Below are 13,179 nucleotides of genomic sequence, written 5' to 3'. Positions count from 1 at the left end.
TTGGTGTGGTCTGGGGCTGTTGTTGTTGTTGTTGACTTGGAGTGGCCTGGGACTGTTGTTGTTGTTGTCTTGGTGTGGTCTGGCACTGTTGTTGTTGTTGTTGTTGTTGTTGTCTTGGTGTGGTCTGGGACTGTTGTTGTTGTTGACTTGGTGTGGTCTGGGACTGTTGTTGTTGTTGTCTTGGTGTGGTCTGGGGCTGTTGTTGTTGTTGTTGACTTGGAGTGGCCTGGGACTGTTGTTGTTGTTGTCTTGGTGTGGTCTGGCACTGTTGTTGTTGTTGTCTTGGTGTGGTCTAGGACTGTTGTTGTTGTCTTACTGCGGTCTGGGACTGTGGCTGTTGTTGTTGTCTTGGTGCGGTCTGGGACTGTTGTTGTTGTTGTTGTTGACTTGGTGTGGTCTGGGACTGTTGTTGTTGTTGACTTGGTGTGGTCTGGGACTGTTGTTGTTGTTGACTTGGTGTGGTCTGGCACTGTTGTTGTTGTTGTTGTTGTTGACTTGGTGTGGTCTGGGACTGTTGTTGTTGTTGTTGACTTGGTGTGGTCTGGGACTGTTGTTGTTGTTGACTTGGTGTGGTCTGGCACTGTTGTTGTTGTTGTTGACTTGGTGTGGTCTGGGACTGTTGTTGTTGTTGACTTGGTGTGGTCTGGGACTGTTGTTGTTGTTGTCTTGGTGTGGTCTGGGACTGTTGTTGTTGTTGACTTGGTGTGGTCTGGGACTGTTGTTGTTGTTGTCTTGGTGTGGTCTGGGACTGTTGTTGTCTTGGTGTTGTCTGGGACTGCTGTTGTCTTGGTGTGGTCTGGGACTGTTGTTGTTGTCTTGGTGTGGTCTGGGACTGTTGTTGTTATTGTCTTGGTGTGGTCTGGGACTGTTGCTGTTGTTTCGTTGCCTTGCCTCCAAGCATTTCCTGTTGACAAATCGGCAGGAATTGATGCACTTATTCAATTTCCACTTATTTATGTATGTATTATTAATCCACTTAATTTTTAGTGACTTGCTTACCTTTTCTCTAGCACTGCTAGAGTTTATTTGTGTTGTTGTCGTATCGTTTGTCGTTGTAACTTGCTGACCCGCTCCTCAACTGGACGTCTGTGAAAAAGAGTTGAAACCCCTGGCTCTGGGCGACCTTGGGTACTCGCTTATATCGCTCGGCGAGAAATATCACAATCAGAAATCAGAATCTTCATCTATCCTGGAGAAATCCGATGAGCTATGAAGCTCTGCTTTTCACAGATGTCCAGGAACGTTCTCCTCGGCGACGATGCGAGCCGAGAGGCGCGGGAGACATCCGATATCTCTTACGCCGAGATTGGCTTGAGAAGGGCGGAGCGGTGGCGCAGTGGTTAGCGCACGCCAGGAGGAACGCACGCGAAGAGCGTGGTGAAGTATGGTCAAACAAACCCCCCGTGGCCGATACGGCATAGGGAGGTCTCCACTCGGCAGTGGACTCACAGAGGGGGCTGTTACGCGTTTAAAACATACCCCTCAAACTAGTTGTACTTATTAGCAACAGTGATTGTTATTGCCAGTACATTAGCCACTTACACAGCCGCATTTCACGGATTTTTCCATGAGATGTACACGCGCGTACGATGTGCTTCTGTGTGATGCACGCGTGTGTCTTAGGTATGTGCATGAGTGTGTCCGTGTGTGCGGGTGAGTGTGTGTGTTGGTATGTGGACCTAGGGGAGGCGCAGGACCAGTTCAAATATTCAGCCACTGTTATTGGGCATGAGCGGGAATCGAACCCGGGGTTTGCCGGGTTTGTAGCGCAGCACGCTGACCACTACACCACCGCTCCCCCATACCCAAACACACAAGTACAAAGATTCCCCGTATAGAGTTGAACAGACTGTTGGGGCAAGTCCTGTTAGCTGAAGGCCGGCACTACACACGAGGGGGTGGGTGGCCAACACCACGCCCGACCGCCTTTGTCTCCCCGGTTGCGATGTTTACAAACCGCACCAGGTACTCATTTAAAGCTGCGTCGACCTAGGGGAGGTCCAGTACCGGTTCAGATTATCATCACTGGTGTTGGCCGTGAGCGGGAATCGAACCCGGACCGCCAGGTTCGTAGCGCAGCGCTACACTACCGCTTCCCCAACACACTCACGCGCACACAAAGACAAAGATCCCCCGTAAAGCCTTAACAGACTGTTGGGGAAAGTTATGTTTTTACAGCACACACACGCATATACCTACATACCTATAGCCTTCGGAATTGCAGTAGCACGCTATAACGAACCGCACACACGCACGCACACGCGCGCACCTCTACACACTCCACGCATCCTCCTCTCTCGGATTTCGCACGACTCTCACACTCAGTCAGTCAGTCCCGTCCGTCCGTGTGTGTCCGTCTGTTCGTGGTTCCCTCTCCGTCTCTGTCCGTCAGCCCCCCCCCCCCCCCCCCCCCCCACTTTTACCGCGTGCGAAAACAAATAAATAAGGGGGCCTTAATTACGGATAAACACGTCGCTACGTCCTGGCAGTGGGGAGAAAATGACATCACTTGATTCAAAACAAAACAACATCTTGTCTGTATCTCTCCTCCCCGCTCCGCAGAGCCAATAAATCTCTCACTGGGCACTAATAAATTGTGTTTTTCCTCCTCGACTCCTATTAGTTCCAGATGTAGACGCGAGCGGGGCCGTGGGTTAGCTCTGGGCCGTGGGAGGACGAAAGGGGGCATCGAAGCCAGACTTGTCAACCGTTCATCAGGCCGGGGCAGTCCTCCGGATTTCATATATTTACGTGCGTGCGCGCGTGCGTGTGTGCGCGTGTGTATGTACGCGTGTGTGTGTGTGTATATACGCGCGTAGTGTAGCGGTTTGCACGCTGGCGAGCCGAGTTCGATTCCGCGCTCACGGCCAGCACCGGTGACGATTGTCTAAACCGGTCATTGCGCCTCCCCTAGGTCAAGCCAACCTCAAATGAGTAGCTGCTGCGGTGTGTTAAAATAAAAAATAAACATCTACTCTGGAGAGACAAGGGCGGCCGGGCGTGGTGCTGGCCACTCACCCCGTCCCGTGCCGTTCCGGCCTTCATAGGTGCTCGCTAACAGCACTTGCCCCAACATTCTGTTAAGGCTATACGGGGGATCTTTGTCTTTGTACGTGCGTGTGGGCGTGCGCGTGTGTGGGTGAGATCGAGCGGTGGCGTCGCGGGTCAGGACGCTTGCGCTACGAACCCGGCCACCCGGGTTCGATTCCCGCTCACGGTCGACACCACGGACGATATTTATTATCTGAAGCGGTCCTCAGCCTCCGCTGGGTCGAGTCGTCCTCAGTTGATTACCTGGTGCGGTGTGTTAAACATCGCCACTGGGGAGAGAAAGGCGACCGGGCGTGGTGCTACCCCCCCCCCCCGTTCCCCCCTCCACGTGGGCCTATGACCAAATCAATCGATCTCGTCATATCTCGGAAGCTCAACTCAAGTTACGAGCCAGGATAGTCCCTGGCTGCGTAACGGGCAGGCGGGGCCCAGTGCCGTAAGAGGCCGTTGTTGAACTCTACCTCCATGTCCCCCGACGTTTAAAGACGCTCCCCGCTCTTCACCAACTCGCACCGACCAGCGTGGTGAAGTATAGCCAAACCGCGCCCCCCCCCACCCACCCCCCTACCCCCTAACGATCTGCATGGCGACAGGGGGCCTTCATCCGGTAGTGGAGTGATAAATGTAGCTGAACACATATACCACACCCAGAGATAGTCAGGACCCGATTAAGTTTGAGAGTGGGGCCTGAGGTTCTTGTGGGGTGGGGGCGGGGTGCCCCCTTTGTGTCAATTCAATTCCTTCCCTCGACTGTTTCACCAGCACCACCACTACCCATGCCCGATGATGCCAAACGCCTCGTTGTTGTTCACATCAGCTATTAAGGTTCTGGGTTACAAAAAAAATGAAAAAATGTGGTTTCGGAATTGTAACGCTAAATTGAAGTGAAAGCGAAACCAAATTAACGTCTGCACATAGCTGGTCATAACAACAACACGCACAGCCACGCAGCGGATATAATTACCAACCGACCCAACAGAATCCGTACGATTTTATCAGGGTGCTGATAAATCCTACATCACGATGGCGAGGAGACTTTATCCTCCCGTGCAGGAGGACCGTGAGTTCGATCCCGAGCCCTGGCGATGGATGTTTGCTGTTGTGAATTTGGAGCTCCGAGTGATCTCCCTCTCTCTCCCCACGTGGTGGTCGCGTGGATCTTTCTCCACCGGGTTCCTCCAATTTTGCGCCCCACCCCTCCTCCTCCTCGACCTTGACAAACAACACGCGCTTAAGATTATTTGGCCGCTACTATGGATTCCCCACGTGCGATGACGATGTTAGCCATTTCGAAGATGAGCTATCGTGACGCCTGGCCAGGTCGTCGCTGTAAAGGAGCTCAGTGGGCTTTACCTGGTAAATAATTGCAATTGTTAGACGATTTTTTTTCGCTTGGCCAGTATCGTGCCCGGCCGCCTTTATCTTTCCACCCTAACCGAGTTAGGAGCGGCACCCGGAAACAACCGTCGTGGACCAGTGTGATTTTTCGCAATGCTTTATGAAAGTCGGCAAAAAAAACCCCGGGGCCAGCTGAGTTCATTTCCCAGCCACGGCGAAGTGGCGAATTTTTTAAACTGGTCCTGGGACCCCTCCTCTTAGGTAGACTCATCCTCAAATGACTACCTGCTGGGATGTCTAAAACATCAGTGCTGGGAAGACAAAGGCGTCCGGGCGTGGTGTTGACCTCCCAAGGCCCCCCTCGCATGCCGTGCCGCCCTCCATAGGTGCTGCTCGCCAAACAGCACTTGCCCCAAAAGGCTACACGGGGGATATTTGTCTCGGTTGCCTGTGCGCGTGTGCGTGCAACGTGCGCTCTTGGGATGGGGCAGGAAACTGAAGCCGCTAAAAACTGGAGTTCGTCTGCGGGGGTTGATGTGCAGGTCCCGTCCCGACCCCTGGGCCCCCTCGCTGCGCGCCCCGATGGATTTCCCAGCGCTAAAGATTTGTGGAGGGTTTGATGCGGGACATTTAAGCTGAAAATACAGCGGATTACTCGCCCGCGCGCGAGTGCGTGCGTGGGTTAGCGTGCGCCGCGGGGAGGGTGTAAGTACGCGTGTCTGTGTGTGCCTATGTGTGGGTGGGTTCGTGGTTATGTATGTGTCTGCAGCGGTATTTGAACCGGTTCTGGGCTTCACCTAGGTCTACTCAGCCTCAAATTAGTACGGTGCGGTGTTGGCAACCCACCCCATCGTGTGCCGTTCCAGTCTTTATAGGTGCCCCGGCTAACAGCACTTGCCCCGACAGTCTGTGAAGAGCTATACGAGGGATATTTGTCAGTTCCTACTGTATATTTAGAGTCTGCATGTCTCTCTCTCTCTCTCCGTGGTCTTGTAGAATTGTCTATGGGTCCTTACGGTTTTGCCCACCACTTATAGAAATTGCATGCGTTGACAGTGTCTCGTTGCTATAAATGTCCGCATGATGATATGCCACTTCGTTGAGCTATAATTTTGGTCTAGGTCGCTTCTGAAAAACGAGCTGTGTATGTCGATGGGCCTTAATTGGTAACATATTTTTTTAAAAACAGTTTATATAGTATTAGTTGATTTTAGAATCAGACAAGCGGCGATATATTTCCATCGGTTGCGTAAGTAAGGCTGGCATGGAAGCTGCATTGGTCTGTCGCTCCTGGAAACGAAGTTCTGGATCTTCTCAGCGACATACTCACAGTTATGCACATCCTCTCCCTCTCTCTTCATAATAATATAGTTTTTGTCTTAGTCGTTAACCCTCTTACCACCCCGATGAAGCTGGTTGTAAGCGCCAGAGAAATATCAAACTCAAATTGTAAATGTTGTGGGGTTTACTCTCCAACACACCGGAGTGCTGAAGTAGTCACGAATCAGCATGTTTTGTTTAAGTGACAAACCTCACAAATTGGCTGTGTCGGGTGGTGGCGGGTTTTACGACTCATTCATATTTACGCAATCTAACCCAGGACGCGGAGAAAACTCCACGTGACGACGAGGAGAGAGACACAAACTCCAAATATACAATCTAGATTTGAAGATTTCGTGACTGCAGGGATCCATACTCTTTGGTTCTTTCGGTAAAGTCACGTAGGTATAAAATATCAAATATAAAAAATATGTAAAATAAATTGAATCACGACGTTTCGATTGCAACACAAGCAATCATCATCAGGTGTGAGAAGCACAGCAATATTCTTGGTTCTTTCGGTAAAGTCACGTAGAAGGGAAACAATAAAATAATAAAAATATAAAATAATACAATTCTCACAGCAAGAAAATTTTCTTGCTGTGGTTTTCACACCTGATGATGATGATTGCTTGTGTTGCAGTCGAAACGTCGTGAGAATTTTATTGTTTTATATTTTTATTATTTTATTGTTTCCCTTCTACGTGACTTTACCGAATGAACCAGGAATATGAATCCCTGCAGTCACGAAAGCTTTAAATCAAAATTTAACTACAGCAATAGTTTGTTTTTTAGCTGCAGGCGTCAGGGTCGGGATCGTACCCACGGTCTTCTGCACACAAGGCGAGGTAGTTAACATCTCGCCACCTTGGCGCCCTTCTTGCACAATGTTCGTGACAATGAGCTGAGCGTCGTGTTGATAATATTAACTTTTTTTTTTAAACAGCAACACAGCAAGTTGGCACCGTACCAGTACGGGCGGTGGTTCTGTCAATGATCTCAGTCAGTCAACCCATGGCACCTGCGTTCATCCCGTGACCTGCTGTCAGCAAAGCCTTCGACACGTCACGTGGCCACAAAGTTCACCTCGTCTGGCACAGGCGCTGTGGTGACGTCACCGCCATGGCATCTTGTTGTGTTGGATGAGTGTATGTGTGCGCGAGTGTGTGTGTGTGTGCAAGAGAGAGTTTGTGGGGAGCGGTGGCGCAGTGGTTAGCGCGCTGCGCTATGAACCCGGTGAGTTCGATTTCACCAACACTCGTGCGAATGATCTCAACCGGTCCTGTGCCTCACCTGGGTTGACTCAAATGAGTACCTGGTGTGGTGTGCAAAAGGAACCAAAACACTAAAACTGAACTAGAACATCGCCACTAGGGAGACAAAGGCGGCCGGGCGTGGTGCTGGCCACTGATCCCCTCGTGTGCCGCTCCCGCCTTCATATGTGCTCGCACTTGCCCCCCCCAAAAATATATATGAAGGCTATACGGGGGATCTTTGTCTTTTGTGTGAGAGTGTTTATGTGTGAGTTTATGTGCGTGTTTGTGTGGAGGCCCAGTGCGTGTTTTGGCTGAGCGCACTTGGGTGAGTGCGTGTGGGCGGGTGTATGGGTCAGTTTGTGTGTGTGTTTGTGTTGGCTAGGTGTCTTCGGGTGAGTGAGTTCGATTCCCGCTCACGGCCAACACCAGTGACGATTATCTGAACCGGTCCTGGTCCTCCCGTAGGTCGACTCAGCTTCAATCGGATACCTGGTACGGTGTGTAAAAACATCGGGAGACAAAGGCGGCCGGGCGTGGTGCTGGCCACCCACCCCCTCGTGTGCCGTGCCGGCCTTCATAGGTTCTCGCTAACAGCACTTGCCCCAACAGTCTGGTGAGGCTATACGGGGGATCTTTATCTTTGTTGGCTAGGTGTGTTCAGGTGAGTGAGTGTATGTATGAATTGAGTGTGTTTGGGCGAGTAAGTGTGTGTGTGTTAGCTGAGTGTGTTTGAGTGAGTGTGAATCTGTCTGTGTGTGTTGGCTAGGTGTGTTAGCTGAGTGTGTTTGAGTGAGTGTGACTCTGTCTGAGTGTGTGTGTGTGTGTTGGCTAGGTGTGTTCAGGTGACCGTGTGTATTTTGGCTGAGTGTGTTAGCATGAGTCTGTGTGTGTATTAGCTGACTTTTGGTGAGTGTGAGTCTGTCTGAGTGTGTCTGTGTGGAGTGGTAGCTTGCACTACGAACCCGAGCAACCTGAGTTATATTTCTGCTCACGGCCAACACCAGTGACAATTATTTGAACCGGTCCTGGGACTCCCCTAGGTCGACTCTTTCTAACAATCATTATTATTTTTGAGACAGTACTTTTCATTTGTAGTAGCTTCACGTGTACGAGTGCAAATTTGGGAATTAGATTATTATTATCTTTTTTTTTATCAAGGAGAGCCACTCTGAATCGCAGGACTCATTATCAGGGGGAGTCCTCCGCGCTCCCGCTTCTGCATTGGCTTTATTTTTTTATTTTCTTCGATGTGTTTCAGCCAATCAGTGACGAGTTGTGTTAATGTTAGCCACGTGGGGAGGAACCCCCACGCGTTGGCGCGAGCGTGGGCGGCAACGAGGCTCAATCCCCGTACAGATGGAACTAGATGGCGATAAGTCGACACTTTGCGGTGCAGCCTTCTGCTGGCGAGCCAGGTGTATGTCGCCTCATCGACGCCCCGCGAGTAGTCGAGGGGAGTTTCACAACATCGTCGGTGTGTGCGGCGATCCACCCTTCTTCGCTGCTGCCTTCACAGTGCTGGCTTACAGGCAAGCCACGTGCAGCAGCGTGGACACCGTCGCCTCGCTGATGGCGATGTCACATCTATACGTCATTAGGGGGGTTGCGCCCTCTGCCCCCCCTCCCTCCAAAACGCGGGGCCCGGGGCAGTCGCCCCGATTCGGGACGGCTCTGTCTACATGGCAGTCAATGCAAATTGAACGAAGGATGAGCGTAGTTATTGATACTTAATCGCGCATGTTGTGTTTTACTTTCGCGCGTTTAAAATCTTTCCGACCTCCTTTGGCAAAGAGCTGACGCGCTGGCAGAATGCTTCTCCCTCATGGCGAAATTAGCGCTGTAAAAAAAAAACTCAAGACAGTGTGCGTGCACGTGGGAGACAAAGACGGCCGGGCTTGATTTCTGGGTCACCCGCCCCCTCGTGTGCCGTACCGGCCTTCATAGGTGCTCCCAAACAGCACTTGCGCCAACTAGTACTAGCCGATGACCGATACCAGCAGCGTCAAGATCGGCCTCTGTGCAGGAGGCTCGTGAAGGAGCCGACCGGGAAGTTGGAAGCAGTCGCCCTCCAGCAAACAACGGTGGGCAGAGGAGCGACGCTCACAACAACGAGCGAAGCACCGGGCGGATACAACGCATACAAAAAATTGGCACAGGTGGAATGAGTCATCTCGGTCGGTCAACGCATGGCACCTGAATCTGTCCCGCGATCTCCTGCCATCACGGGGCCTTTCACACTCAATCCACGTGATCTCAAAGTTGCACCTACCCTGGCACACGCGTTGTGGTGACGTCACCGGCTATTGTTGTTGTTAGATTGACGAAGGGGGCTGTAACGCGTGCATGCTTTCACCTGGAATGCACCCAAGATGTCGCGTGGATACACGAGCGACAGAACGCCGTATACTGGTGATTACACGCCCACGGCTTACACAGAAACTTAGCAGCCCGCTACCATTACCGTCAGAGACGACCTCTGGTCCGCGTTTCCCAATTACTCCCACCGTCTCATAGCTTCGTGACTCGCTCGGCAATTGACAAAGATCCCCCGTACAGCCTCAGCAGACTGTTGGGGCAAGTGCTGTTAGCGAGCGCCTCTCAAGACGGGCACGGCACACGAAGGGCTGGTTGGACAGCAACACGCCCGGCCGCCTTTGTCTTCCCAGTGGCGATGTTCACACACCGCACCAGGTACTCATTTGAGGCTGAGTCGACCTAGGGAAGTCCCAGGCTCGGGTTAGATAATGGTCGCTGCTGTTGGCCGTGAGCGGGAATCGAACTCGGGAACGCCGGGTTCGTAGCGCAGCTCGCGTGTGAGTGGTTGTGAGTGTGCGTGAGTGTGGGCGAGTGTGTGTCGTGAGTGTGAGTGAGTGTGCGTGAGTGTGAGCGAGTGAGTGTCGTGAGTGTGAGCGAGTGTGCGTGAGTGTGAGCGAGTGAGTGTCGTGAGTATCATGAGTGTGAGTGTGCGTGAGTGTGAGCGAGTGAGTGTCGTGAGTGTGAACGAGTGAGTGTGCGCGCGTGCGTGAGTGTGCGTGAGTGTGCGTGAGTGTGAGTGTACGTGAGTGTGAGTGAGTGAGTGTGTGTGAGTGTGAGCGAGTGAGTGTGTGTGTGTGTGAGTGTACGTGCGTGAGTGTGAGTGTGCGTGAGTGTGAGTGTGCGTGAGTGTGAGCGAGTGAGTGTCGTGAGTGTGAGCGAGTGAGTGTGCGCACGTGCGTGAGTGTGCGTGAGTGTGCGTGAGTGTGAGTGAGTGTGTGTGAGTGTGAGCGAGTGAGTGTGTGTGAGTGTGAGCGAGTGAGTGTGTGTGAGTGTGAGCGAGTGAGTGTGTGTGTGTGAGTGCACGTGCGTGAGTGTGCGTGAGTGTGCGTGAGTGCGCGCGTGTGCGTGAGTGTGCGTGTGCGTGAGTGTGCGTGTGCGTGAGTGTGCGTGAGTGTGCGTGAGTGTGAGTGTGCGTGAGTGTGCATGAGTGTGAGTGTGCGTGCGTGTGCGTGAGTGTGCGTGAGTGCGCGCGTGTGCGTGAGTGTGCGTGAGTGTGAGTGTGCGTGAGCGTGCGTGAGTGTGCGTGAGTGCGCGCGTGTGCGTGAGTGTGCGTGAGTGTGCGTGAGTGTGAGTGAGTGTGAGTGAGTGTGCGTGAGTGTGTGTGAGTGTGCGTGTGCGTGAGTGTGCGTGAGCGTGCGTGAGTGTGAGTGAGTGTGCGTGAGTGTGCGTGAGTGAACGCGTGAGTGTGCGCGCGTGCGTGAGTGTGCGTGAGTGTGCGTGAGTGCGCACGTGAGTGTGCGCGCGTGCGTGATTGTGAGTGAGTGTGAGCGAGTGTGCGTGAGTGTGCGTGAGTGTGTGTGAGTGTGCGTGAGAGCGCGCGTGAGTGTGCACGCGTGCGTGATTGTGAGTGAGTGACTGTGCGTGAGTGTGCGCGCGTGCGTGATTGTGAGTGAGTGTGAGTGACTGCGTGAGTGTGAGTGTGCGCGTGAGTGTGCGCGCGTGCGTGTGAATCGCTATTTCCCTTTCGCATAACTGAGCGAGCGCGCACATAAACGCCCGATGATTTATACGCGGGGCACCCGGGAGGCAGGGATGGAGTGGGAGGGGGGGGAGACCGGAGCGGGGAGGTATGGCAGGGGGTGTCTCTGCGTGTCCGCGTAAATTTATGCTCCGACAGCGGAGGTGTGGGTTTTGGCAAATGGAATTAAATACCTCACGGGGTGACTCGGGGAAGAGGGAGGAAGGAGGGTGGGTGGGTGGGTGAGTGGGGGAACGGTGGGAGAGGGGAGGGGTTGGTGGGGGGTGAAAGGATAAAGGCTGAGACAATAGGGGGGCAGCACGGGGGGGGGGGGGTGGGCGATTGGAGTTTGGGGTGGGGGGGGGGGGTCTTTGCCTTAATGTTGAGATAATCTCTCAAGGAATATGCGTAGCCTGATCGTACTTACACATACACAGATGCATAGCCAGCTCATGTCCACATAGCCAGCGAGTACGTGCATAGCACACACGTGCATACACATAGCCAGCTGGCATCTACATAGCCCGCTCATACAAAGACAACGATCCCGCCATCCCGTACAGCCTTAACAGACTGTTGGGGCAAGTGCTGTTAGCGAGCACCTTGCGAAGGCCGCCGAGGCGAACGAGGGGGTGGGTGGCCAGCACCAGGCCCGGGCGACGCGCTGTGGACTCGCTCCATGAACACGACGCGCACGGAGCGCGCGTCCTCAACGTTGAAGACGCGCGGATCGATCGCGACGAAGGCAGTTGCCCATAGCGTTCCCGAATTCCCAGAACGGCGAGAGTGACACGCGGACACGGTCGAGTTGATGCGCGCACCCAAAACGTCACGATTGGGTTCATTGTTTGCTGTAAAAAATTTGGGGCCCCCCACCCACCCCACAAACCGTTCGAGCATGAGAAGCGATTGTTTTTTGCTCACACGGCAATGCTCGGTCGCTGTTACTCTTCTGAATCTCCCGATCAACACTAGCAACGTCGCCTCCAGCCCACCACACGTCACCCCCCCCTCCCCCCACACAGACAAACACACAGGATCGTCGGTGAACCGAGTAATTCGCCTCCACTGGAGTGTGACGCTCAAGCCGATATTTAGATCGTGATATGAACGTAGAAGCTGAGTTCATACGCACTCACGCGTGTTAGTGACTATAGATATCTATCTTGTTCGTCCATCATAGTTGATGATGACCACGGCGCGTTTGTAATTGTGTTGAGTTTTTAAGATACGCACGTGCACATGTCCGTAACGCACACGCGCTGTTGGGACAAGTGTGGTTAACGCGCAACTCTGTTTTGTTGTTGTTTTTGTTGAAATTATTTGGGAGAAGAAAAAAACCGGTCGGCTCGGAGAAAAATCCTCGTGGCCACGGGGAGAGAGACACCGCAAACTCCAAATATACAGCAGCATCAGCAGGCGTCAGGGTCGGGATCGAACCCCACGACCTCCTGCACACCTGGCGAGGGAGTTAACATCTCCTAGCCACCGTGATGATAATGAGAGAGAGAGATCCTAACTCCAAATATGCAGCAGCAGCAGGCGTCAGTGTCGGGAGCGAACCCACGACTTCCTGTATACCAGGCGAGGTAGTTAACATCTCCTAGCCACCGTGATGATGATGAGAGAGAGAGAGAGACACGCAAACTCCAAATATACAGCAGTCAGGGTCGGGATCGAACCCCACGACCTCCTGCACACCAGGCGAGGGAGTTAACATCTAGCCACTGTGATGATGATGAGAGAGAGAGAGACACGCTAACTCCAAATATACAGCAGCAGCAGGCGTCAGTGTTGGGAGCGAACCCACGACCTCCTGTATACCAGGCGAGGGAGTTAACATCTCGCCCACCTATGACGGCCAGAACTGCGAACGAAGGGGTGGCGTGACCAGGACCACGCCCGGACCGCCTTTGTCTCCCCACACATCGCACCAGGTACCTGTTTTAGGCTGTCGACCAAGGGAAGGAACCCAATACATATACTGTATATATATTCGCCACTGTTGCCGGAGGGGTCGTGAGACGGGAATCGAACTCGGGTCGTGCCGGTTTTCATCGCAAAACCACGACGCCACCGCTCCCCGTAGTCGGTACGAAACGTGCGCGCATTGAGACGCGCTCGTGGGTACTCGCTCGCAAGCCACCCACCCTCCCCTCCCCTCCACCCCTCCCCTCCCCTCCACCCCTCCCCTCCACCCCTCCCCTCCCCACCCCTCCC

The sequence above is a fragment of the Petromyzon marinus genome, chromosome 35 (assembly GCF_048934315.1).
Source record: "Petromyzon marinus isolate PM22_M1 ecotype Great Lakes invasive population chromosome 35, UKy_Petmar_22M1.pri1.0, whole genome shotgun sequence".
NCBI lineage: Eukaryota > Metazoa > Chordata > Hyperoartia > Petromyzontiformes > Petromyzontidae > Petromyzon > Petromyzon marinus.
The sequence above is the reverse complement of the archived record's forward strand: the minus strand, read 5'-3'. Positions refer to the sequence as shown.